Consider the following 27,879-nt stretch of genomic DNA (forward strand, 5'->3'; position numbering starts at 1 on the left):
CCTGCCCAGAGGCTGGTCTGGGTAAGGACGCCAGCAGTAAAGATGGAGGACAGCCCCCCCGTCTGCAAGGCTCAGCACACTCACTCTGAAGGTCTGGGGGTGCCCATGCCCCTCCAGGGACACGGAGCTGAAGCCTTCCCCAGGGGCTTTCCGACATCCCACACTGAACTTGGCCTCAACTGGGGAGGACCATGGAAGTAAAGGGAGGGCACAGCTGCTGTGTCCTCAGTAAATAACAGGCATCTGACCAACGTGCCACAAAAATCAACGACGGGACAAGGACAAAACCAAGGGTTCTTGTGGGCAGTGATCAGACACCCCTGTGCAGGGTGGTCATCTCAGACTAAACCCTAATATACAAGGTGCATCATCCAAGGGGCTGGCCAAAAGGTTCATTTGCCCTTGGAGAAAAACATCCACCTCAGTAGCCGGTGTTTTTATTATTAGTTAAAACAGGAAACACTGTGTTCCGGTGTGTGCTGAAAGACACTCAGCTGCTCCTTAACTACCTAGTTGGCCCCAACCTACAGGGCAGGCCGAGACGATGCTTCTCCTTGGTCCCTGATTTCCTGACGTGCAGGGTCTGGTGACAGGGAGAGCCTGTTGGTCTAACAGGGGCTCCGCTTGGCTCCCACACGAGCTGCTCCTGGACCTGGGAAGAGGAGCCCGCTCCATCCGTGGGCATGGCGAGGGGCAGAGCTGTAGGCAGTGCCAAGGGCCATGGGCGGGGCCGGAATCGAGCAGGCAGCTGCGATCTCCATGTCTGGGGACAGGACAGGCACAGCCTCACGGGGAGGACGAGCCGTGCTGAGAACCAGGGTGGAAAGGGAGAACACGTGGGTTGGAATTTCAGCACCACCTGTTACTAACTTACGTGACCTTGGGCAGAAGGCTGGATCCCTGTGGGCCTCGGTTTCCTCAACTGGGTACCTAAGCAGTGGGGAGTGGGGGCTGTGCACAGATGCGACGTGCTGCAGTGAAGTCTGAAACAGACCACGCCCTCAAGACAGGGTGCTTGTTTCTGTCTCCCGTTAATCAGATGCAGTGGCTGGCTTGTTAGCTTCTATTACTCCATCCTGTTCATGCTCCTATCCTCAGAAAATGTCTGCTATGGAAGCAACGTTTTTCATCCTCTCCAGGCATTTCCGAGCAGGCCGCCAATGCCCTGCACTCAGCAGCGAGCCCGGCACCTAACAAAGGCCGACTCTCAGGCTCTCGGCGTCTGGCTGTGCATAACACAATTACGTGGGTGCTCTGGTGAGCAGGGCACCGAGGCTGCGCTCGGCGGCCCTGGTCCCTGGAACGGCGTGGTGCGAGGGCAGCTACTTAACTGCTGGCCGAGAGGGGCTGAATGGACCCCAAATCCAATTATGACCCGTGTGCCCGCTGGGTCACGGAGGAGCCCATCTCTCTGATGAGTTCATGGACATTTTGGACTATCAATTTGTGGTGTAACCGGATTTGGATGGGAAAAGATCCTTGAAAGGTTTATAAGGGATGATGGTGGAGCTGGGTTTTCTGGGGTGTGAGCCTGCTGCCTGAAGCTTACCCGGGGCAGGGGACAAGATGAACTGGAAGGCAGAGGTAGACCAGGTGGCAGGAGACGCCGCCGTTCCCCGTGGTGGCCAGTCGCTTGACGTTTCTGGGCCGCGGTTTCTGCATCTAAAAACTAGGGTTCTTTCCGGCTCAACGAGACTGTGCGAGACCGCTGCTCTCAGAGACTGGGGTGCCGGCAGCAGTTTCCAGAGCAGGGAGATGAAACTACAGCAGGTCTCTAGAAACAGTAACTCATAGGTGGGCACCATAGGGAGGAATACATACGAAACCAAGGGCTTGAACCTAGATGTGAAAGCTTTTTGCACACGGCCGACCACCAGTCAACATGAATTACCCCAGCCAGACATTTAACGCTGAAATAGTATATTTAAATCAATTTACTCAGTTTAAATAGCATTTTGAAAAAGAACTACCTTCAAACCCTTGAGATAAAATCCTTGAAATATAACTTTCCGAAATAACAGAACAACTTGCTTACAGCAGTGATAAAACTGGCTGTAAATGAGTGTGTGATCTGAAGCAGCAGCAGCGATTCTGGTCTCAAGCTGGCAGGTCAGGAGCCCAGAAGGGAGGCCCCTCTCCTGTGGCAGTGGTCAGGTCCGGTGGCCACTCTCTCTCTGCCGGCAGGTCTGGGGACTTCCAGCCCCAGCTCTCTGCCTGCAGCTCAGCTGAAACCCCGTCTAGCTTCCTCGCCTCAACTGCGTACAGAATTTCAGATTTTATTCTATTTTTTTTTTGCTGGAGGTCTAATCTTGTTTATTTTTGCTTGGGGACTGAAGAATTTCCTTAAACAATTTTGAAAATTTAGTTTCCTATTGTATTTTATTTTGCTAGTTTTCCACACTGTCTTCACTTCACATCCTGGAGTGTGAAGTCAAGTGGTCCTTAGGAAGCATCATTACGAACAAAGCTAGTGGAGGTGATGGAATTCCAGCTGAGCTATTTCAAATTCTAAGAGATGATGCCGTTAAAGTGCTGTGTTCAGTATGCCAGCAAATTTGGAAAACTCAGCAGTGGTCACAGGACTAGAAAAGGTCAGTTTTCATTCTAGTCCCAAAGAAGGGCAATGCCAAAGAATGTTCAAACTACCGCACCAATGCACTCGTCTCACACGCTACCAAAGTAACGCTCAGAATTCTTCAAGCTAGACCTCAGCAGTACACGAACCGAGAACTTCCAGATGTACAAGCTGGGTTTAGAAAAGGCAGAGGAGCCAGAGATCAAACTGCCAACGTTCACTGGATCATAGAGAAAGCAAGAGTATTTCAGAAAAACATGTACTTCTGCTTCACTGACTACGCTAAATCCTTTGACTGTGTGGATCACAACTAACTGTGGAAAATTCTTAAAGAGATGGGAATAACAGAACATCTTACCTGTCTCCTGAGAAACCTGTATGCAGGTCAAGAAGCAACAGTTAGAACAAGACAAGGAACAACGGACTGGTTCAAAGGTGGGAAAGGAGTATGACAAGGCTGTATATTGTTTACTTGCTTATTTAACTTCTGTGCATAATACACCATATGAAATGCCAGGCTGAATAAATCGTAAGCTGGAATCTAGATTGCCAGGTGAAATATCAACAACCTCAGATATGCAGATGATACCACCCTAGTGGCAGAAAGCAAAGAGGAACTAAAGAGCTTCTTGATGAGGGTGAAAGAAGAGAGTGAAAAGGCTGGCTTAAAACTCAACATTGAAAAAACTAAAATCATGGCATACGGTCCCATCACTTCATGGCAAATAGAAGGTGAAAAAGTGGGAGGAGTGACAGATTTTATTTTCTTGGGCTCTAAAATCACTATGGACCATGACTGCAGCCATGAAATTAAAAGATGTTTGCTCCTTGGAAGGAAAACTAGTAGTAGTTATTGTTCAGTCACTCATTTTTTTCTGACTGTTTGCGACCCAATGGACTGCAGCACGCTAGGCCTCCCTGTCCCTCACCATCTCTCGAAGTTTGTTCAAGTTCATGTCCATTGCATCAGTGATGCCGTCCAGCCATCTATCTCATTCTCTGACGCTGTCTTCTCCTTCTGCCCTTAAACTTTCCCAGCATCAGGGACTTTTTCAATGAGTCAGCTGTTCGAATTAGATGACCAAAATACTGGAGCTTCAGCTTCAGCATCAGTCCTTCCAATGCGTATTCAGGGTTGATCTCCCTTAAGATTGACTGGTTTGATCTCCGTGCTGTCCAAGGGACTCTCAGGAGTCTCCTCCAGCACCACGGTTTGAAGGCATCAATTCTTTGGTGTCCTGCCTTCTTTACAGTCTGGTGTTCACAACCGTATGTGACCACTGGGAAGACTATAGCCTTGACTGTATGGACCTTTGTTGGCAGAGTAACGTCTCTGCTTTTCAACACACTGTCTAGGTTTGTCATCGCTTTTTCCTGCCAAGAAGCAGTCGTCTTCTGGTTTCATGGCTGCAGAGTTAAAGAGCTAGCTTAAAACTAAATATTAAAAAAACTAAGATCATGGCATCCAGCCCTATTACTTCATGGCAAATAGAATCTGTCCAGCAGTGACAGATTTCCTCTTCCTGGGCTCTAAAATCACTGCAGATGGTGACTGCAGTTATGAAATCAAATGACAAAACTAGACAGCATATTAAAAAGCAGAGATATCACTTTGCAGACAAAAGTGCATATAGTCAAAGCTATGCTTTTCCCAGTAGTCATGTATGGATGTGAGAGTTGGACCATAAGGAAGGCTGAGCCCCAAAGAATTGATGCTTTTGAACTGTGGTGTTGGAGAAGACTCTTCAGAGTCCTTTGGACTGCAAGGAGATCAAACCAGTCCATCCTAAAGGAAATCAACCCTGAAGGTTCATTGGAAGGACTGCTGATGAAGTTGAAGCTCCAATACTTTGGCCATCTGAGGCAAAGAGCTGACTCATTGGAAAAGACTAATTCTGGGAAAGATTGAAGGCAGAAGGAGAAGAGGGTGGCAGAGGATGAGATGGTTAGTTAGCATCATTGACTCAACAGACATGAATTTGAGCAAACTCTGGGAGATAGTGAAGGACAGCAGAGCCTGGCGTGCTGCAGTTGACGGAGTCACAAAGTTGCTATTCCACTGAGCGACTGAATAGCAAGGACATCTTCACTTTTAATTCTTTTAAAGACTTCAATAGCTCACTATCCCTGAGTACTTATTATGTGCCAGGCCTTATTTTAACTCTTCTAAGCAGAGGAATAGAGTTACACAGAGAAACAGATCCACACAGAGGTTAAGGTGACAAAGCTCAGAAGTGACAGGGCTGGCATCTGAGTCTAGGCAGTGAGGCTTCAGAGCCTCTGCAGGGGACAGTTCTGGCCACACTGGTCCCATCCAGTGGCCAGGAGCCCTTTCTAACCTCCCAGGCTGGTCCCCACGTGCTGCCTGTTTCTTACGGGAAGAAGTGTGGCCTTGCTGCTCCTGGTCAAGATCAAGACCATGACTGTCCCTCAGTCCCTGTAAACCTTAACAAAACGTTAACAAAAACATTATTTCCAGAATCTTAAAAACGCCTCAAAAAAAATCTGTGAATTAAAATCAGCGGTGCCTAATATAAGTAACTCTGACGTGGGCCAAGTTCCCCGTTAGCTCCTGTCCTAGATGAGAGGGTGGCCCGAACAAAGGAACCCTTTCAACAAATCATCAGATGTCTGGGATTTTGCCTTCAGTCCCGGTCTCATCTAATAACACTACCGGCCAACTAAAGATCCAAACCGTCCACTTTTCCTTCTACTGATTCTCTCAGATGCTCAGCGGACTGCGAAACGTGCCCCACGCTGGCAGCCATGGGGGCACACAGCGCCTCAGCTATCAGGTGGGATTTCACCCACCAGCTCTCAGCCCAGGCCCGCCTCTCAGGCACCCCAACCCCACAACCCTCTTCTCCCCACAGAACATCGCTGCTCTGGCGTCTGCCAGACAGGCTGCCTCAGACAGCCGCGCCTCACACCGAATGGTTCCGGGCCGTCAGTCAGAGACTAGAGACAGAGGCGCCTCCGCCCTCGCTGTGAGTGCGCTGTGAAGGGACCCCTCAAGGAGAAGGCTTCTTCAGGAAACTGGGAGGAAAGAGAAGCAGAACAGAAGGCCCTGCCAGACCTTCTAACCTTCCTCTGAGGCTTTTTTTTTTATCATCACATGCTCACTAGTGAGCTGTATTTAAGAAAGTGATTTTCCAAAATTCAAGGACTTTTTCTCATAGGTTTTTGGAAGAGTCATCTTGGGAGAGGACAGGGTAGTTGTAGTCAATTAGAGGGTTTATTTCTGATTCCTCCCAGGTTATAATAAAGAGTCACCATTCTCATCTCCAATCAGATTCCCGATAAGACCAAATTGGTATCTTACCACGGAAACCCTTTCTACAAACGCCCCCAAGCAACTTGACAGCCCGTGGACATTAAGCAAGCATCACATGACCTCGTGGTTTAAGAGACTTGGGTGTCAAGATTGGCAACGATGCTGAGGTTTTACCTACAAGACGCTAGGTGTGGGAAGAGAATTTCCCCTGGAATCACCCCCTGACCTTGAGAGGGAAATGCTTTCTCAGGTCAATTACTGGCGGCCTGTGGGACGTTACCAGCCACACTTAGTTGCTAATCAAGGGATCACTTAATGTCACACTTTTTCTTCCTCTCCTTTTTCTGAGAAGACTATTTTTGGCCCAGATTGAAAAGACCACTTCCTCCTGAAACTGGCCTCAGTCTCACGGCCACCGCCTCTAACCTCACACAGAGCCTCCAGGGCCTCAGCGCAGAAAACGAGGCGGGTCAGACAGAGACAGGGCTCTCTCGTCCCAGAGACAGGCTTCGAGGGGCACGTCAGCCACTGCACTCCGACCAGACTCACAAGGTGACCCTTGGTCTGTGATAGAACTGCCAGGGCCGCACCAGACTTGGTCAGAGGAACAGACCACTTTGGATTCAGTGAAGATGGGAAGCCCAAACCAAAGCACTCTGAGGCTCATTAGAGAGAAAATGTAAAAGACATTTACAGTGAGTGCTCTGATGTTTCCAGCAGTGTACTGATACACATCATGCTGCCTGATCCCTAGGACAAGTCGATGAGGCATCTGTTCGGCACCCTCCTTGCCCCGATGGCTGGCCGGGAGAGACGAACTCAAACCCAGGTGCTCTTGCCCCACCGCACAGTGTCCTCTCAGAAGAAACCAAATGAACAAAAGCAGGGGAGGAGTCTCTTGGGCGAGATGATCACGGCCAGAAGTGAATGCAAAATCAAGACCAGTCACCCTTGGTGGTAGTTTCTAAAGAACCATCACACTACACAATTAGATGTTGTAGGCAACTTACCGATCCTGCGGCAATTTGTGCCAAACTCTGAGAGTTGAGGGATCTCCCCGCTGACCCCAAGTAACCCCGTGTTAAAGCATCTGCTCTGGTCATGGCAGACCGGCCGGGACACCCAGGCATCAGTGGGGCTGAGCACCTCTCAGGCCAGTGAGGACGCCAGAGCAGTCCCAGGGTCGGCCCGAGGGGCAGACCCGGGCGGCGGGTTTCTCTCACGCCCCGTCCCCCGCTCCCCGGCAGCCTGGGCCGACAGCAGACAACGTGAGCCCAGCGCGAGGTTCTGGCCAAGCCAAACCTTCTCTCCTGAAAACTGAAGTACCAGTACTCCGCTTTCACTAGCTGGGGGTCTGAATTTGGAAACAACGGAAGAACCGGGCAGATCTGATCCCAGTGGCTGCCAACATGCCTGGCTTTAGCACATTCCATACTCTGCTGGGGCTCACACTCTCGTCTCACAGAGAGTAGAACCCACAACTACCCCTTGAGGGAGAGGGTTATCATTCCCAATGTACAGATGAGGAAACAGTTACTCAGCAGGTTGAGTGACTCACTTGCGCTATACCACCAAGCATAGAGAGACACAGAGAAATCACCCAGTGAATGAGGGCGCGAAGGGGCGCTGAGGGTGAGGTGAGGAGGGGGAGGGAGACAGCATGGAAGGCCAGAGTGTGGCGGCAGGTGGCCGGACAGCTGTGAGCTCGGCCCTCCCCTGAGGGCTACTGGAGCCCAGACCCCTGTCTCCAAGTCCAGCGCCACCAGGGCTCCTGTGCTTGGAAGCAGACAGGAGACTAGGGGGCTCTTTGGAACAGTCTTCTGGGGATGAACTCAGCAGGCCTATCCCAGGGTTTCCATGCTTCAGTTCAGTTCAGTTCAGTTGCTCAGTCGTGTCCAACTCTTTGTGACCCCACGGACTACAGCACGCCAGGCATCCCTGTCCTTCACTGGCTCCTGGAGCTTGCTCAAACTCATGTCCATTGAGTCGGTGATGCCATCCAACCATCTCACCCTCTGTTGTCCTCTTCTCCTCCTGCCTTCTGTGCTTCAGGCAACCCCAAACACCTCAATTTCGGCCACATTTGTGCACAGACATGCTACTGCTTACTTGGTGTTTTTATTTAAGTGGACACACTTTTTACTAGGCCTTGTCCTAAGCAACAATAATCTAAGAAATTGTGGATTTGACACGCTACTTACATACTTTTATATTCACCAATATATAATGCTTAAAGTGAAAGTCACTCAGCCGTGTCTGACTGTTTGCGACCCCATGGACTGTACAGTCCATGGAGTTCTCCAGGCCAGAATACTGGAGTGGGTAGCCTTTCCCTTCTCCAGGGGATCTTCCCAAATTAGGGATCGAATCCAGGTCTCCCGCATTGCAGGTGGATTCTTTACCAGCTGAGCCCCAAGGGAAGCCCATATAATGTTTAAAATAAGGTTCAATTCTGAACCACTTACAACCATCTCTCATGCTACCAGCAGCATTGCCGACCGTTTCCGGAAGCACCTTGGGTTACCCCAGCGTGTAAAGAGCAAAACAAAACTCTTCTTCCACCAAGTTCATGCTTTTCTTGGTCGACTCTTACTACCCAGCAGAGGGCATACTTTGGAGTCCTGAATGAGAGGCAAGATCATTCAACCCGTCTTGTACGTTCTGTTTCTCTCACTGAGGCAACAATTGCTCTCAGCTTCTGCTGACCCTCTGCCAGTCTCTGGTTCTATAAATATAAGACTGTTTAGGAACCCTGTGTCAGAATCTCTCCATCAACCCCAGGCAATCAATTAGTTCTTTTAGGTTTTGCCTTCAAATCTACGTCATAGTATTGCTGCCAAAATAAGAATGTCTTCAGACAAATTAAATTCAGCTTTAATCAGTGTAGATAACAGATAAATTCTTCTACTTATTTAAGGAATAAACTATAATAAGGTGGGTATGTCCCACCTCACAAATCAAACAGGAAGGTAAGCACCTTCTTTTGTGCATTTTGCAACTGTTTTAGTGTTATAAACTAAAAGCCAGCTTAAAAAGATGCTACGTCCATTGGACCATTAGTAGCATGAATTTTTTTTCTGAAACTGTGCTAAACGGCTCGATTCAAAGGTTGAACTGGTCCTCCAAACTGGTTTCTAATACAATTTTTTCTTTAATATACTGTTGTATATATTCTAATACTTTAGGCCTCATTGTTCTTTTTTGGAAGGAGCTAAAATAATAAAATGTCCTATGTAAGTATGCAAGCACATCTTATACATTAAGCTACCATAAACACCAACGAGAAGGCTCATATTTCATTTGTTGTAAAACAAGACAAATCACCAAAGCTGAGCAAGGCTTTGGTGCTTAAAACTGTCTCTTGTGCCACCAGCGGTGTGCGCCAATCATATCTGGAAGCACCTTGGGCTACCCCAGTGTGTAAAAAGCAAAACAGACCCGCTTCCTGCACGCTGCTTGTACCCGGCATGGCTGCCACTCCTGCCAAGCGCAGTGCTTTCAGGTCTAGCACCTAGACTGTTTACATCCTTCACCTGGTGTGACAGGTGTGACACAAAAGTGCTCAGAAACGTGTGCTGGACGAACACATTTACAAGAAGGCTCCAACAGGGCCTGGGCCCTACCCCTATCCCCTCACGGGCACCCCAGCACGTCTTCGCCTTCCTGTAGTTCCCTCTGCCAGGTACCCCACGCCCTCATCCCATCCCGACTGCTGCAAGTCCAGCTGGCGGGCAGACGACCCCTTGGTACCTCACTGAGCATCCCTTTGTCCTCTCCCCCTGCATCCCCACGGCGGCATTCCTTCAACCTTCTCCACAGATGCGGACTCCTCTTCCAGTCACCCCCAGCCCACGGACCCCCTGAGGGCAGGCCCTCTTGCTTATTTTTGTGTTCCCTGGTTTCTGAACTTGAAAGCCCATTCATGCCTTTCAACTCAAGGACCTGACACAGGAGCTATAATTTGACCCAGCTTGATAGAAATCATGTGTCTCTTTGGACACCATAAGAGGCATACTAACCTTTACCTAAATACCTTTGCTAGAGGAGACCCATTTCACGACGCCTAGCACAATATAGAGCCCGCGCCGCGGTCCGTTCTGAGCCCAGGGGCCCTGGACAGCTCTGGGGAATTTTTGGCTGCTCTGACTTACGCAGGTCTGGGCGAACCCTCAGTGGTTGTTAGCCTCAAAGTAGGATTGAATCAGGACAGACTCTCCAAAGCCACAACTGAGAATCTGTTTACAGTTCTGAGGTGGATCATCCTTACGAGTGATACGCTGGTCTCAGGATCCGAGGGAGCTCATAAATCCTCTGCGATTGCACTTGGGATAAATGAAGATTTCACTGATGTAATATGTTAGAGGGGCTACAAATGTGAACCGGCGACAGGAACCCGAATTAACGGGTTGAGATGATGCCTGTCTCCTGTGGACAACAGCCAGTTGAGCCTCGGAGAGCAAGTGGCAGAGGCGGGGCGCTGTGAGGGCTCACACTGCAGGCGTCCACCGAGTCAGGGCGCGGAGGCTGCCTGCCTCGACGGCAGGCCTGGACGAAGCAGGTGTTTTCTTTACAAAAGTGGAACTCTTTTTACGAAATGATACAGAATGTGAGATTCAGATGATACCCTGCGTGCCCTAATTTCGGTTCTGGCTCTTAACAGACAAGAATGCTGAGCAATCAGCTGTGGCAGCTGAGGACAAAATAGAAATGACTTCAGAAACTTCTCTTTTTTTTTTTGTCACTATGGACGCCAAACCAGTGTTCAGTTTCCAGTAAAATTTCAACGCCACAAAGCAGAAACCGATATTGACAAGAACCATGCAACAACAAGGTGGGCCTGAACTGCCAGCAGCCTGTGAGGAAACGCAGTCGGAAGGCATGGACGGAGGGCGACGGGGGTGGGCCGCTGTGGAGCCGTGTCTGGGCCCCTCCCGCCAAGACCCGTGCGCTCGGGACGGCCCCGCTGTGAGCAGGCTCGAGGCACGGAAACCCATGTAAACACTGCCAAGACTCAACCCAGTTACAAACATAAAGTCAAAGTTAAGAGGAAAAAAATCACCTTTCTAAAAAAAAAAAAAAAAATCCACCGTTATGGATGATTTTAAGAGATCCTGAAGCTCTGTTACCTCAGGAAACCAAGGAACCTGAACGGTGGTGAGTGTTCCCGTCGCCCCAGAACCCCAAGTCCGGTGTGGCCCTAACCCAGCGCCTCTGCGGGCTTTCTGTGGGTTTCCTTCTGGAAGCAGCAAGGAAAGAAAGTCTAAAAACAACAATGCTGTGCTCAGAATTTATAACAAGGGTTCTTCACTTAAAAATAATGTAGGATCTTTTCTCTCCATTCTTTTTTGGGGGCCAGGGAGGACACAGTTCGCGTTCCCCTTTCAAGGGCTACAGGACAGAACGTCACGGACCGGCTCCAGCCTGGTGGCCGGTGTCCCAGAAAACGCCAGGACACAGCCACTGACAGAGCAGCAGCAGAAACTTTATTCCGATTTCTCCTGATGGCGAGTCCGAAACTTCAACTTTCAAGGGTGAAAGGTTGTAAAAAGCTGGTGGATGTACATTGTGAGGTGAGACTAAAGAATATCTTTGAGTTTCAGTGGAGTCTTAAAACCAACTTTTTTGCTGTCCCAACGCAGAAAGTCTGTCGATCTGGTTAGCTTCTAATGATAATGCTTAGAGACACAAATTAATAATATATACCGGCGTGTGTAAGCACATATCCTGTGCTCACCTGGATTCATATAACCCCGACACACCCCCCCTCCCACCTTCCGGCTCATATATAATTACAACATTGAATAAAACGACTTTAAAAAAAACTGAGAAGAAATTCACATAACCTACAATTAACAATTTTTAAGTGCATAGTTCAGTGGCATTTAGTGCATTCACAGCGTTGTGCAATCACCCCTCTCTGGTTTCAAGACTTCTTCATCACCCTAGAAGAACACCCTCCCCCAGCCCCTGGCCACCACTAACCTGCTTTCTGTCTCCGTGGATTTGCCTATTCTGGAAATATAAAGGAAATAAAAAAATGGGCATAAATTGTCTGAAATATTATGTGGTAATTCCGAATGTAAACAAGGCATAAATCGGAGATTTGTGGCTTAAAGCGATGTTCTGAAGTTTGGATTTTGCAGATTAATAAAATTTCACAAGGAATCTTAAAGACTGACATTGGCTTACCACCCTAACTGACAAATAGGAACATTCTTAAAAAAATCATAAAAGACACTTTAATACCAAAAAGGACAATCTTAGAAAAAAGGATAGGCTTGTAAATTGAATTAATTTAGCTGTGTGAAAACTCCACACTATATCACCTTTATCTCTGCCTGGACAAGCAGAAGCCTGGTCACAGAGCAGCACGGGCATCTGGAAATGACTATTCCCGGCTGTCACCGTCAGTACATCTGAATCTAGATACACTAAGGAGGGTGCTCCTGGCCGAGAACTTGACCTTCCAAGAAAAGATAACTTGGGGAATGGAATGGATTGCACCCTGTAGGAATTTGTTTGATGGCCAAGACCGACAAGGTCTAAACCTGCCTCAAGGCGGCAGCCTCGAGGAGACATCAACACACTGACAATCAGGAAGCCCCACCCAGGGGGACGGAGGCCAGCCTGGGGTCTGCAGAGGTGATCAAGAAGCAGGCGGTCAGAGAAACAACCTTTACAAACACAAAAGCTCTACTGGGCAGGTTTCCTGCAACTCGGCTTTTCAACTGGGGCGTGTGATCTGAGCGTGAGGAGGGAGTGGGTGGGGGGTGCACAAGGCCACAGGATAAACACGACACACTTCCTGGAATATCCGTTTTAAAAAGCAATCAGAATCATGTCAAACATCTTTATATTAAACTATGATAATTATAAACAGAATACAAAATTCAAGTAGCTTTCTGTGACAAAACCCGACTTCAGAGACAAACATTTTGGGGGTTCTTACTAGACCAGAACCAACTCGTTAGAAAAGACCCTGATGCTGGGAAAGACTGAGGGCGGGAGGAGAGGGGGACGACAGAGGATGAATGACATGGTTGGATGGCATCGCCAACGCAATGGACATGAGTTTGGGTAAACTCCGGGAGTTGGTGGTGGACAGGGAGGCCTGGCGTGCTGCAGTCCATGGGGTCGCAAAGAGTCAGACACGACTGAGCGACTGAACTGAGCCAAACTGAACTAGACCAGAATAGGACATGGCCCCAGACTCCCAACAAAAGCAGGTTTCTCCCCGTCAGAGGAGCTTCCAGGCAGAGTGTGGAGGGCACTGTCCTGACCTAACCAACGCTCGCCCAGACAAGACTACTGAGAGAGGCCAGGAGAGGCGACAGACTGGCTCTAAAACCTACATGGAAATGCAAGGAACCCAGAATACAAAACAGTTTGGAAAAAGAAGAACAAAGCTGGAGGACTTCCATTTCCTGATTTTAAAACTTCCAACAGAGCTACAGGAATCAAGACTCTGGTACAGACATATAGACCAATGGAAGGGAATAGAGTCCAGAAAGAAACCCTCACATTTACGGTCCACTGATTTTCCACAAGCGTGCCAAGTCCATTCAGTGGGAAAAGAACGGCCCTTTCAATAAATGGCGCTGGGAAAACTGGATAGCCAGCCACATGCAGGAGAACGAAGGCGGACCCTCACCTAACAGCATGCACAAAAATGAACTCAAAGTGGATCAAAGACCAACTGAAAGAACTAAGGTGGTACAACTTTTCGAAGGAAACACAGGAGCAAATCTCTGGATTAGGCAATGATTTCTTAGAAATGACACCAAAAATCAAAAGCAACAAGAGACAAATTAGATAAACTGGATTGCATCCAAATTAAAAACTCTTCTGCGGCAAACCATAGCATCAAGAAAGTGAAAAGAGAACCCAGAGACTGGGGAAGAGTGTAAAGCATGTCTACACTAAGGGATCGTGATCACAGTGACCACCGTGGACTGCTCCCTGGAGGCTGCCCACACCTCACTCACCCCGTCAGCTCCCTCTCGCCCTTGACCCTTTCTTCCCTCTGCCAGGTCACCACGCTCCCCCTCAGTTTTCTGCAGAGGGCTCCCCTCTTGTGCCACCAGAAGGCCCAAAGCCATTCGGCCTCATCTTCTCCAACATCCTTCTTAAATTCCCCCTCCTGCCCTGGAAATTTCTGAAAACTCTCTCTGCTGAAGACGATGCTGCAATTTGGGTTTCCAGCAGATCTGGCTTTGACAGCCTTACCACTCACATGCAAGGAAGGAAAAGTGCATCGTGACAACACCTGAAATACAGCAAAACCGGTTCATGCGACGAAGTGAAATGCAACGGGGAAAGGTCAGTTCAACCAGAACCGTGCAGTGTGAGTGAGGCCCTGGTTAGGAAGTGGAGGTGACTGAGAGCCTTCCTGCATCCTGGGCTCCGCAGTGAGGTCGTGGACGTAAACGGGCTGGGCCAGGGCTGGCCAAGCGAACCTCTGGTCACGTCTCAAACCCAAGTCCGTGGCGGTGGCCTTTCTACACTGTGTTCCAGCTAGTTAGCTGGGAGCACAGCACAGGAGCACAGAAAGATGAGTAGCCACACGTGCCCTCCACTTTAATGCTTTATCTCCTTTTACTTTTTGAATAGGAATATGTTTACAGCATGTACACACACACACACACACACACAGAGTGACAAGCTGGGCATCTCCCTACCAAAGGCATCGGTTTCTCGCCTGTCTGAGGTCCACTGTGGAAGTAACCAGGGCCCTCCCTTCCTGCGCGACAACCATGGTCTGCAGCTGAGTCCTCTCACTCCCAGCTCCCTGATGGTCTCCACTTCTGGTCCACAAAGAGATCTCACTTACTTGACAAAAACCCTTTGCCAGCGTTTCTCTCACCATACCCATCATAATACACTCCCTGATGTGCTGAATGAGTCACCCCTGGTCCCCGCCAGCCCCTGGGGACCACCAGTGAGCTTATCCAGGATGACTTTGGTGAGGCCTCCCCGCCCCCGCCCCACCCGGCCAGACCACTCTCTCCTCCCTGGTGCCAACTTGAAGGCGCCCAGACGTGCACCTTCAGCGCCCAGCACAGTGCCGACCACCAGGGTGGTGATTTATAAAGATTTGTTGAGGGAAGGAGACAAAGCTTTAGGGGGCCAGAAGGCAGAAGGTCACAACTAAATTTTGTTCTCTGTATTCCATGAAGTTTTCCTTCCCATCAAAACAAACCTGGTGGACTAAAAATTGGGGGTCTTAATTTTAACCTTATCTGGCACAGTGAAGGCCGCAGCGCTGCTATACTGCCAGCGCTGACTCTAACAAGAGCACGTGCCCAGAGTTCTCGGAGCAAAGAATGAGGAAGGAAACATCTCGGAGCTTTATGAAAATCGGGGAAATGACTTCACTGGCTTTTAAAGAACTATTTTTAAAATGTAAACACCCTCTCAATTGTATACATCATCCAAAAGCGGTTGTCTTTTCTACTGTTTCCCCTTGGACAAACGCTTGTACTAAAACAGCCAGTTTTCAGATAACGAATTGTCTCTCCTCCCTACCGCCCCAAAGCTCCAAATTCTATTACAACAGAACAATATATCTTACTTTGTTCTAAATTCTAACATCACTCATGAGGAATCTTACCAGTAGTAAGTTTATGTTCAGCATTGAAATACTCTTGTTAGCTATGGTGAAAACACAGCTTTGACGTAAATCTCTTGGGACGTGCAAGGTCCTTGGACCAAGTGGAAAGCAGTCCCGGAGACCGTGTTTCTGCAACAGGAGCTTCCAGGTTACGCTAAGGGCAAGCGGGTGCGCTTTAAGTCTCCACTCAGTTAATTTCATCCATACCCACAAACTGCCAAGGCACGGCCCTTACCTTCAAGACCCAGAATCTGCATCTCTTGCTTTTCTAGATGACACCATAAGATCAGCTAACCTGGCTCCAGCCACACAGCACTCAGCACCCCTGCGAGACAGCGAGAGCAGACAGCACCGCGCTGCTAGGTCTCTGTGACAAAGGGGCTGCGAGGGCAGCGCTGCGCGCATCGGAGAGCTGTGGGCCTGGAGTCGCGACTCAGAAAACCCAGGAGCTCGGCCCTCTGGCCCCAGGCAAGTCCGGGAACCTCTCTGCTTTGGCTTCCCCCACTGTAAAAGTGGGACTAATAAAACCTGTTTGCTGCCTCGTGGGAGAGAGGATGGTTAATGAACACCTGCAAGGGGCTCTGAAGATGAAAAAGGTTCCGGGCGCTAATGACAACCAGCCACAGCCTCCATCGGCCTCTGGGTGTCACACGGGAGGACGAGCTGCCCTGAGCCAGCTGGCCTTCCTCAACAATTTCTCTCCAGGCCGTACAATTTCGAAAAACCCTGCAAGAAATGGATGATGGCAGTGCTTGGTGTACCAGACAGGATGCAGGGCCGCGCGTAGGGATGGCCGACGCCCGAGCTGCAACAGCCCTTGCGCTGCCCTGCCTCGGTTCTGCACACTCGTAACCCGTCTAAACATTTACCTGGGTGGTGTGTCTGAGTCACTGTGGATGTCACAGTCAAGGCGGGCAACTGGCTGATGAGTCCCTGTTTCCTGGCAAAGAACACGTTACTGAATATGCTTCTTAAACGCCCCTTTATATTTTTTTGACATGATGCAGTGTTAAAATTACAATCCTGGTTTAGCTTACATTTCACTTAAGGGCTCTCCTCCTTTTTTAAAACAGAAGAAAGGCTCAAATAAGCAGATGATTAAGCCAATATACTAAACAACAAGACTAGAGACTGAACTAAGTTGCTCTTTGGCTTTAGAGACACGTGAGCACATACATGTGTGTACACTCCCAAAAGGTGTTTTCCCCATCTAGCTAGACGGGACAATCTATGTTTATTTAATTGGGTACTGATAATTGCAACGCATATCAAATTAAATGCCAAGATTCAAGATCAATATTTGAAAATTTATATTTAACTGGTGCACAAAACTTAGGAGTGAAAAATCCAGAATTCACATCCACTGACACCGTATTATTTGAATAAAAAAAGTCAACCCAAGGAAAGTTACATGCCTTAGAAAAGGTCAGTTTCAAGATCTGATGGCCTCATCTGAAGAATAAATGAGACAAAATAAGAAAGCAGTGGGATGGCGGAGGAATAGGACGGGGAGACCACTCTCTCCTCCACAAATTTATCGAAAGAACATCTGAACGCTGACCAAACTTCACAAAACTACTTCTGAAGGCTGGCTGAGGACGTCAGGCTTTCACAAAAACTGCGCATTATCTTCAAAAGAGGTAGGAGAAATTATAAAAGATAAAAAGAGAGACAAAAGAGTTAGGGACGGAGACCCGTCCCGGGGAGGGAGTCGTAAAAGAGGAGGAATTTCCAAGCACCAGGAAACCCTCTCACCGGCGGGTGTGGGGGAGGATTTTTTATCTCGGAGGGCAACGTAACTGGGAGGAAAAAATAAATAAAATCGACAGATTACGTGCCTAAAGCAACTCCCAGCAAAGAACCCCAGACGCTCGCATCATCCGCCACCAGCAAGTGGGGGCTGAACGGAGAGGAGCGGGCGGCATTGCCTAGGTTAAGGACCGGGCCCGAGTGCCCCGAGGGCAATCTGAGGGAGCTAACGTGAGATAGTAACCTAAACTGTGGGACAGCGAGAGAGAGAACTATCCCGCGAAAAGCCCAACTCTAAGGCACTGCCGGCCCGCTCACAGAACAAAGGACTGAGCGATACCAGAGGAGAGCTAGCCGGCTGCGGACCGCGCCATCCCCCGCCGGACACAGCGGGCAGGCGGGGCCCGCCAGAGCCGGAAAGGGGCAAACTCGGCTCTAGAGAGGGCACCCCCTACCAAACTGCAAACAGGCTCCCAGTTTTTTAAGCAAAGACTGCCTGAGATCCCGGAGGGTCGACAGCAGCCGGGAGGGTCGCAGCCAGAGACCAGCTCCCCAGAACCGACACAAAGCACACCGGAGCCGGGCGCGCCCGTAAACCGAGGCGGGGACCAGGGAGGTGATAAGCCGCACCGCCCCAACAGGGGACAGCGCCCTCGCCAAACTCCTGGCCGCCTGGGCAGCTCCGACCGGGAACGGCATAAGCCGCGGGCAAAATCGAGTCTGCGCCTTTGTGGAGTAACCGGGAGCCTGAACCTGAGCGGCTTAGTCCTGGGAAGTGCACGCAGCTCAGGGCCCGCTCCCCGGCCGAGTAACCTGAAGCCTGAGCAGGGTAGACGGGGAAAGCACACACGCCGTGAGCGGGGGCGAACCCAGTGCGGCCGAGACACTGCGAGCTTACCACACACACGCCAGAATTGCAGTGTTCCTTCCTCCCCACAGCACGATTGAACAAGCGAACCTAAAGAGATCACCTCCACCGCTTTGTTGCAGGGCGGAAATTAGATACTGAAGAGATCTCCAAACAGAAGCCAAATAAACAGAGGGAAGTGCTTTGGAAGGGACAGGCCAACAGATTAAGATCCCTGTAGCTAATACCGACTGCATTAAAAAGGACCTACAGATCTTGAAAAGTATAAGCAGGAATAAGGATCTATCTAAAACTGAGCAGATCCCACACTGCTCACAACAGCTCCAGAGAAAGTCCGGGATATATATATTTTTTACTATTATTATTTTTTTTAATTTTTTTAAATTTTTTTTTTTAATTAAAAAAAAAAATTTTTTTTCTCTTCTTTCCTTTTTCTTCAAGCCCTCTATTACACCTTTAACTTTCATTTTCATAACCCACTATTAACTTGCAAAAAAAAAAAAAAAACCCTATTTTTGAAGCAAACTACATACATATATCTTATACCTTTTGTGTTTTTTTTTTTTTAATGTTTTTTTCCTGTTCTACATTTTTTTACTGTTTCTTTTTTTACTGTTTTACTGTTTTTTTTTCTTTTTACACTGTTCCCTTTTTTCTTTTTTTTTTTTTTTTTTTTTTTAGATTGTAAGTTTTATAAGAGTCTAACCTCTACTCTAGATTTTTAATCTGTGTTTTACATATTTGATATCAACTTTGTACATTTAAGAACCCAATCTTTAGGACCCATTTTTACTCAGGAGTGTGATCACTGGCCTGATCACTCTCTCCCCCTATTGATGCTCTTTCTTCTCCCCCAGGGAACCTCTATCTCCCACCCTCCTCCTTCTCTTCTCAACCCAATTCTGTGAATCTCTGAGGGTGTTCTGGGTACCGGAGAACACTTCAGGAACAGCATACTGCCCAGATCTCTCTCTCCCCTCTTAATTCCTCCCTTTCTACTCATGCTCACCTCTGTTACCTTCCTCCCCCCTCTCTATGTATCTCTGTGAATCACTCTGAGGGTTCCAAACTGTGGAAAGCACAGAGGGAAGTGCTTACTGGCTAGATTGCTCTCTCCACATTTGAATTCCCCTCTTCCCCTCCTGGTCACTACAACCCACCCCCCCCACCTCATCTCTCCATGTAACTCAGTGAACCTTTCTGGGTATCCCTCACTGTGGAGAATCTTTTCACCATTAACCTAAAAGTTTTATTATTGAGGCTGTATGGAAGGAGAAGTCTTGAGGCTACTGCAAGAATAAGACTGAAAGCCAGGGGAAACATTAATTAATAAGAGACCATCCAATAGCCTCCATAAATTCACTGAAACCAAGCTCCACCCAAGAGATAATAAGTTCCAGAGCAAGACATACCACGCAAATTCTCCAGCAACGCAGGAACATAGACCTGAGCATCAATATACAGGCTGCCCAGAGGCACACCAAATCCATAGACATCTCAAAAATTAATACTGGTCACTCCATTACACTCAAGAGAGCAGAAATCCAGCTCCACCCACCAGAACACCGACACAAGCTCCCCCAACCAGGAAACCTTGACAAGCCACCTGTCCAACCCCAACCGCAGTGAGGAACCTCCACAACAAAGAGGAACTTCATACTACCAGAATACAGAAGGGCCACGCCTAACACAGCAATCTAAACAAGATGAAAAGGCAGAGAAATACTCAGCAAGTAAAGGAAAATGAGAAATGCCCACAAAGCCAAACAAAAGAGGAGGAGATAGGGAATCTATCCGAAAAAGAATTTAGAATAAGGATAATAAAAATGATCCAAAATCTTGAAAGCAAAATGGAGTTACAGATAAATAGCCTGGAGACAAAGATTGAGAAGATGCAAGAAATGTTTATCAAGGACTTAGAAGAAATAAAAAGGAATCAATATAGAATGAATAATGAAATAAAGGAGATAAAAGACACTCTGGAGGGAACCAACAGTAGAATAACGGAGGCAGAAGATAGGATAAGTGAGGTAGAAGATAGAATGATGGAAATAAACGAAGCAGAGAGGAAAAAAGAAAAAAGAATCAAAAGAAATGAGGAAAACCTCCGGGACCTCTGGGACAATATGAAACGCCCCAACATTCGAATCATAGGAGTCCCAGAAGAAGAAGATAAAAGGAAAGGCCATGAAAAAATACTCGAGGAGATAATAGTTGAGAATTTCCCTAAATTGAGGAAAGAAATAGTCACAGAAGTCCAAGAAACCCAGAGAGTTCCAAACAGGATAAACCCAAGGCGAAACACCCCAAGACACATATTAATCAAATTAACAAAGATCAAACACAAAGAACAAATATTAAAAGCAGCAAGGGAAAAACAACAAATAACACACAAGGGGATCCCCATAAGGATAACAGCTGATCTTTCAATAGAAACCCTTCAGGCTAGAAGGGAATGGCAGGACATACTTAAAGTAATGAAAGAGAATAATCTACAACCCAGATTACTGTACCCAGCAAGGATCTCATTCAGATATGAAGGAGAATTCAAAAGCTTTACAGACAAGCAAGAGCTGAGGGAATTCAGCACCACCAAACCAGCTCTCCAGCAAATGCTAAAGGATCTTCTCTAAACAGGAAACACAGAAAGGATGTTTCAACACGAACTCAAAACAACAAAGTAAATGGCAACGGGATCATACTTATCAATAATTACCTTAAATGTAAATGGGTTGAATGCCCCAACCAAAAGGCAAAGGGTTGCTGAATGGATACAAAAACAAGACCCCTATATATGCTGTCTACAAGAGACCCACCTCAAAACTAGGGACACACACAGGCTGAAAGTGAAAGGATGGAAAAACATATTCCATGCAAACGGAGACCAAAAGAAAGCAGGAGTCGCAATACTCATTTCAGATAAAATAGACTTTAAAATAAAGGATGTGAAAAGGGACAAAGAAGGACACTACATAAAGATCAAAGGATCAATTCAAGAAGAAGACGTAACAATCATAAATATATATGCACCCAACATAGGAGCACCACAATATATAAGGCAAATACTAACAAGTATGAAAGGGGAAATTAACAATAACACAATAATAGTGGGAGACTTTAATACTCCACTCACGCATATGGATAGATCAACTAAACAGAAAATTAACAAGGAAACACAAACTTTAAATGATACAATAGACAAATTAGATTTAATTGATATTTACAGGAGTTTCCACCCCAAAACAATCAATTTTACCTTTTTCTCAAGTGCACATGGAACTTTCTCCAGGATAGATCACATCCTGGGCCATAAATCTAGCCTTGGTAAATTCAAAAAAATTGAAATCATCCCAGCCATCTTCTCTGACCACAATGCAGTAAGATTAGACCTCAATTACAGGAAAAAAACTATTAAAAGTTCCAACATATGGAGGCTAAACAACACGCTTCTGAATAACCAACAAATCACAGAAGAAATCAAAAAAGAAATAAAATTATGCATAGAAACGAATGAAAATGAAAACACAACAACCCAAAACCTATGGGACACTGTAAAAGCAATACTAAGGGGAAGGTTCATAGCAATACAGGCGTACCTCAAGAAACAAGAAAAAAATCAAATAAATCAACTAACTCTACACCTAAAGCAACTAGAGAAGGAAGAAATGAAAAACCCCAGGGTCAGTAGAAGGAAAGAAATCTTAAAAATTAGGGCAGAAATAAATGCAAAAGAAACAAAAGAGACCATAGCAAAAATCAACAAAACTAAAAGCTGGTTTTTCGAGAAGATAAACAAAATAGATAAGCCATTAGCCAGACTCATCAAGAAACAAAGGGAGAAGAATCAGATCAACAAAATTAGAAATGAAAATGGAGAGATCACAACAGATTCCACAGAAATACAAAGGATCATAAGAGACTACTACCAACAGCTATATGCCAATAAAATGGACAACTTGGAAGAAATGGACAAATTCTTAGAAAAGTATAACTTTCCAAAACTGAACCAGGAAGAAATAGAAGATCTTAACAGACCCATCACAAGCACGGAAATCGAAAGTGTAATCAGAAATCTTCCAGCAAACAAAAGCCCAGGACCAGACGGCTTCACAGCGGAATTCTACCAAAAATTTAGAGAAGAGCTAACACCTATCCTGCTCAAACTCTTCCAGAAAATTGCAGAAGATGGTAAACTTCCAAACTCATTCTATGAGGCCACCATCACCCTAATTCCAAAACTAGACAAAGATGTCACAAAAAAGGAAAACTACAGGCCAATATCACTGATGAACATAGATGCAAAAATCCTTAATAAAATTCTAGCAAACAGAATCCAACATCATATTAAAAAGATCATACATCATGACCAAGTGGGCTTTATCCCAGGAATGCAAGGTTTTTTTAACATCCGCAAATCAATCAATGTAATACACCACATTAACAAATTGAAAGAAAAAAACCATATGGTTATCTCAATAGATGCAGAAAAAGCCTTTGACAAAATTCAGCATCCATTTATGATTAAAACCCTCCAGAAAGCAGGAATAGAAGGAACATATCTCAACATAATAAAAGCTATATATGACAAACCCACAGCAAACATTATCCTCAATGGTGAAAAATTGAAAGCATTTCCCCTAAAGTCAGGAACAAGGCAAGGATGCCCACTTTCACCACTACTATTCAACATAGTTTTGGAAGTTTTGGCCACAGCAATCAGAGCTGAAAAAGAAATAAAAGGAATACAGATAGGAAAAGAAGAAGTAAAACTCTCACTGTTTGCAGATGACATGATCCTCTACATAGAAAACCCTAAAGACTCTACTAGAAAATTACTAGAGTTGATCAATGAATATAGTAAAGTTGCAGGATATAAAATTAACACACAGAAATCCCTTGCATTCCTATACTCCAATAATGAGAAAACAGAAAGAGAAATTAAGGAAACAATACCATTCACCATTGCATCAAAAAGAATAAAATACTTAGGAATATATCTACCTAAAGAAACAAAAGACTTATATATAGAAAACTATAAAACACTGATGAAAGAAATCAAAGAGGACACAAACAGATGGAGAAATATACCGTGTTCATGGATTGGAAGAATTAATATAGTGAAAATGAGTATTCTACCCAAAGCAATCTACAGATTCAATGCAATCCCTATCAAGCTACCAATGGTATTTTTCACAGAACTAGAACAAATCATCTCACAATTTGTATGGAAATATAAGAAACCTCGAATAGCCAAAGCAATCTTGAGGAAGAAGAATGGAACTGGAGGAATCAACCTGCCTGACTTCAGACTCTACTACAAAGCCACAGTCATCAAGACAGTATGGTACTGGCACAAAGATAGAAATATAGATCAATGGAACAAAATAGAAAGCCCAGAGATAAACCCACGCACTTATGGACACCTTATCTTCGACAAAGGAGGCAAGAATATACAATGGAGAAAAGACAACCTCTTTAACAAGTGGTGCTGGGAAAACTGGTCAACCACTTGTAAAAGAATGAAACTAGAACACTTCCTAACACCGTACACAAAAATAAACTCAAAATGGATTAAAGATCTAAACGTAAGACCAGAAACAATAAAACTCCTAGAGGAAAACATAGGCAAAACACTCTCCGACATAAATCACAGCAGGATCCTCCATGACCCACCTCCCAGAATATTGGAAATAAAAGCAAAAATAAACAAATGGGACCTAATTAAAATTAAAAGCTTTTGCACAACAAAGGAAACTATAAACAAGGTGAAAAGACAGCCTTCAGAATGGGAGAAAATAATAGCAAATGAAGCAACAGACAAACAATTAATCTCAAAAATATACAAGCAACTTCTGCAGCTGAATTCCCGAAAAATAAATGACCCAATCAAAAAATGGGCCAAAGAACTAAACAGACATTTCTCCAAAGAAGACATACAGATGGCTAACAAACACATGAAAAGATGCTCAACATCACTCATTATTAGAGAAATGCAAATCAAAACCACAATGAGGTATCATTTCACACCAGTCAGAATGGCTGCTATCCAAAAGTCTACAAGCAATCAATGCTGGAGAGGGTGTGGAGAAAAGGGAACCCTCTTACACTGTTGGTGGGAATGCAAACTAGTACAGCCACTATGGAGAACAGTGTGGAGATTCCTTAAAAAACTGGGAATAGAACTGCCATATGACCCAGCAATCCCACTGCTGGGCATATACACCGAGGAAACCAGAATTGAAAGAGACGCGTGTACCCCAATGTTCATCGCAGCACTGTTTACAATAGCCAGGACATGGAAGCAACCTAGATGTCCATCAGCAGATGAATGGATAAGGAAGCTGTGGTACATATACACAATGGAATATTACTCAGCCATTAAAAAAAATACATGTGAACCGGTTCTACTGAGATGGATGAAACTGGAGCCCATTATACAGAGTGAAGTAAGCCAGAAAGAAAAACAACAATACAGTATACTAATGCATATATATGGAATCTGAAAGATGGTAACGATAACCCTATATGCGGGACAGAATGAGAGACACAGATGCATGGAACAATTTTATGGACTCTGAGGGAGAAGGTGAGGGTGGGTCGTTCTGGGAGAATGGCATTGAGACATGTGTATTGTCATATGTGAAACAGAGCACCATTCCATGTTCGATGCATGTGACAAGGGCTCGGGGCCGGGGCAGTGGGATGATCCAGAGGGATGGGAGGGGGAGGGAGGTGGGTGGGGGGTTCGGGAAGGGGAACACATGTAAACCCATGGCTGATTCTTGTCAATGTATGGCAAAAACTATTACAATATTGTAAAGTAATTAGCCCCCAAGTAAAATAAATAAATTTATAAAAAAAAAAAAATAAAATAAAATAAAAAAAAAAAAAAAAAAAAAAAAGAAAGCAGTGCTTAATGGCAAGAAGCAGGCAGAGAGGAAGAAGATAAGCAAAAATATTTCAGGACTTTGCAAGTTTAACTTTGGCTTAAAGTGTAAACTTAAGTTAACCTTTGTTTAAGATGAATAATGCTGCTTCAATAAAGTGTCATTTGTGACTTTATTGCAAAGAGATAATGTTTTTAAATTTGTGAAAGTCATAAAAAAAACCCAAACAAACCAAAAAACCAGTCACTCAAGTTTTCTACCAGCATAGCATTTCTCTTAAGGATAAAAGGAGCAATCTGCTTATTCTCATCACGTGCTTCTGTCCTCAGGGACAGGAGGCTAGAATTTGAATCTCAGCTCTTTTCTTTCAATTCCCTTGAAAAACAAGTAATTTAATCAAACCCATTCAAAAATATGGCACATTCACAGACTCAGGAAGGTCTGGAGACAGTCAAGGACCCCAGTCACCCTGTAAGACACACTGTTAGGCCTCAGCCTTGAATCTGATAGCTTGACTGCGGCGTGACTGTATCTCATTCAGGAAGGGGGTCCACTAAATTGACAAGACCCCAGTGTTTTCAACATCTAGGAAAATATTCTAAAAAGCAGGCAAAGGAGGGTCATCGGTGTTCTCTCAGGTAAGATGACTCCTGGGGACCAGGCCTCAAGCACGGAGAAGGGTCCACATTTGCAGCAGGGAGGTGTGGAAGCAGCAGCCCAGCTCCAGTCAGACGGGCCTCCTCACTCACTGCCTGGTCAGGTCTGCTCGCGGACACTCCCTCTGGACCTCCGCAGGACGAGCGCGGCGCCTCTGTGCCACCTGCTGGGTGCTCCAAGCACCTGAGATCGCCCCCGGGACGGCCTGGGCACAGGGCAGACGCGCCCCTAGCTGCAGCCTCCCACCAGACGCCCACCTTGTCCAAGGGGGTTTAAACCGAACCCGCAGAGAAGCGTGGGACCACACGTAAAGAGTTTATGTGGTGTACATATATACAGCACGATTCAGGATACTATGTTACATTTAGCTAAGAGCATCAGGAATTAGTTCACAAAGCTATCAACACGTTAAAACCGTGTAAAAGGTTAAGTTTTCCAAAACTACTATCATGCTAGCTTTTTTGTCTTAAGAAATAAAAAACCAGGGAATTCTCTGGTGGTCCAGCGGTCAGGACTGGGCACTTCACTGCCAAGGGCCTGGGTTCAATCCCTGGTCGGAGAATCCACAAGCTGCGAGGCGCCAGGAAAAAAAATCCACAAAAAAATAGAAAACAAAAAATACTGTATACTTCCAGTCAGTAGATAAATCCACATTTACATTACTTAGTGTGAATACACAGGCACATACATGTGTAAAATGATATACAGCAAACTCCAAACAATTTGCTCTGACATGCCAGGGAAGGTAGGAGACTCATTTTGGGGATAAAGCTAGGGATAATTTTAGTTTTATTTCCAATTCAAAAAAAATTTCAAAGTGGCTATATTCACATATGAATTTTTTAAAAAGATCAGAAAAAGATAAAAGGGAGCCAATTAATGCCAAGAGGGCCCAGTCCTGGGGTGACACTACTACCCACATGCTGGGCACAGTTACTAGCTCCCACTGTGGCCCGGGAGACCTATATACATTATTAGCTGACTAGTTAATCTGGAAATTTTTTTTGTTTTGAGAGAGGAGGAGAAAAAAATACAGAGGCTTGGTAAAAACAGGGTCTAGCAAGTCCAGCTCATGCCACAGAGCTTTCCTGGGCCAAGGGCTTTCAATTGTTTTTGGTGTCAGAATCAGGTCCTCTAAAAACAGTCTGGAGGACCCTGAAGACTGTGGATCACATGGATTCTGCTTACTGATACCAGATTAGAGAGGGTTTAAAACACGTACCGATTCACTTAAGGTAACAGGCTCATTTCATGTTAGCTGAAATATTATCATCAGAATAACTGCATTAAAAAATAGCAAGAAAAATGACACTGTTTTATATTTTTGATTATCTCTTTATTTAAGTCTGACTTAATAGAAGACAGGAAGACCTGCATTTCTGCTTCTATATTGTTGTCTGGTATGGTATTTTGGTTGAAGCATATGAAAAGAAGCCCAGCCTTCACCACATGTTTAGTTGGAAAAGGGAGGTATTTCAATGACTTTTAAAAAAACTGTGGTTATTCTTTGAGTCTATGCTAATGTTCAACAGGCGGTAGTTTCTGAAAGCTTAGCTGCAACGTGGAATCTGAAACCATACTGATGATGTTTCAGTGACATCAAACCCCGTGGTGTGTCCTGCACTTTGAATGTCTCTCCTGCCCACGAATGTTCGCAGCATCTCTGAACATGTTGGTGTGCAGTCATGCAGCTATTCCGTCGTTCAGATCAAGAAGCCCCGTTAGTATCATCAGAAGTCGTCAGCACCGGGAGCTGTCAAGCTCACGCTGGCAGTTTCCCAAAATGCAAACTTTTGCTTACACGCTTGAATTTTATCATGGGCAACTAATAGTGTCACTGTTGTTTCCTGAACTGACAGGCTTCCTTCATTCCTTTTCGAGAATGGGCTTTTCTGGTGGCTCAGCTGGTAAAGAATTTGACTGCAATGCGGGAGACCTGGGTTTGATCCCTGGGTCGGGAAGATCCCCTGGAGAAGGGAAAGGCTACCCACTCCAGTGTTCTGACCTGGAGAATTCCATGGACTGTATAGTCCATGGGGTCGCAAAGAGTTGGACACGACTGAGCGACTTTCACTTTCACTTCACTTTCGAGAAAGCATGTGTCAAATATTCAGGCCTTACTAACCCAATTTGTCTGTCTCTTGTTCTTTCAAGTAAAAATAATGTTCCTGAAACAAGTGGCCAGTTCAGCTCGCAACTCACACAACTGCGCAGTGTCCCTGGAGACCGACGCAGCCCTGCAGCGGGCCTGTGGGCTCC

General features: G+C 45.9%; 1 protein-coding gene and 1 long non-coding RNA gene across 48 annotated transcripts in view; one reads left to right on the plus strand and one right to left on the minus strand.

The window, feature by feature from the left end:
* Positions 1-27,879, minus strand: part of PPP2R5C (protein phosphatase 2 regulatory subunit B'gamma) — a 150,918-nt gene that overhangs the window by 67,233 nt on the left and 55,806 nt on the right. The gene's annotated exons all lie outside the window — the stretch shown is intronic.
* Positions 15,410-25,138, plus strand: LOC145529110 (uncharacterized). The gene is made up of 3 exons (XR_014070931.1): positions 15,410-15,464; positions 15,732-16,943; positions 24,987-25,138. It is a non-coding gene; the product is annotated as an uncharacterized LOC145529110 (long non-coding RNA).

This window comes from Giraffa tippelskirchi, chromosome 12 (genome assembly GCF_054371585.1).
Source record: "Giraffa tippelskirchi isolate mGirTip1 chromosome 12, T2T-mGirTip1v1.2.pri, whole genome shotgun sequence".
Lineage (NCBI taxonomy): Eukaryota > Metazoa > Chordata > Mammalia > Artiodactyla > Giraffidae > Giraffa > Giraffa tippelskirchi.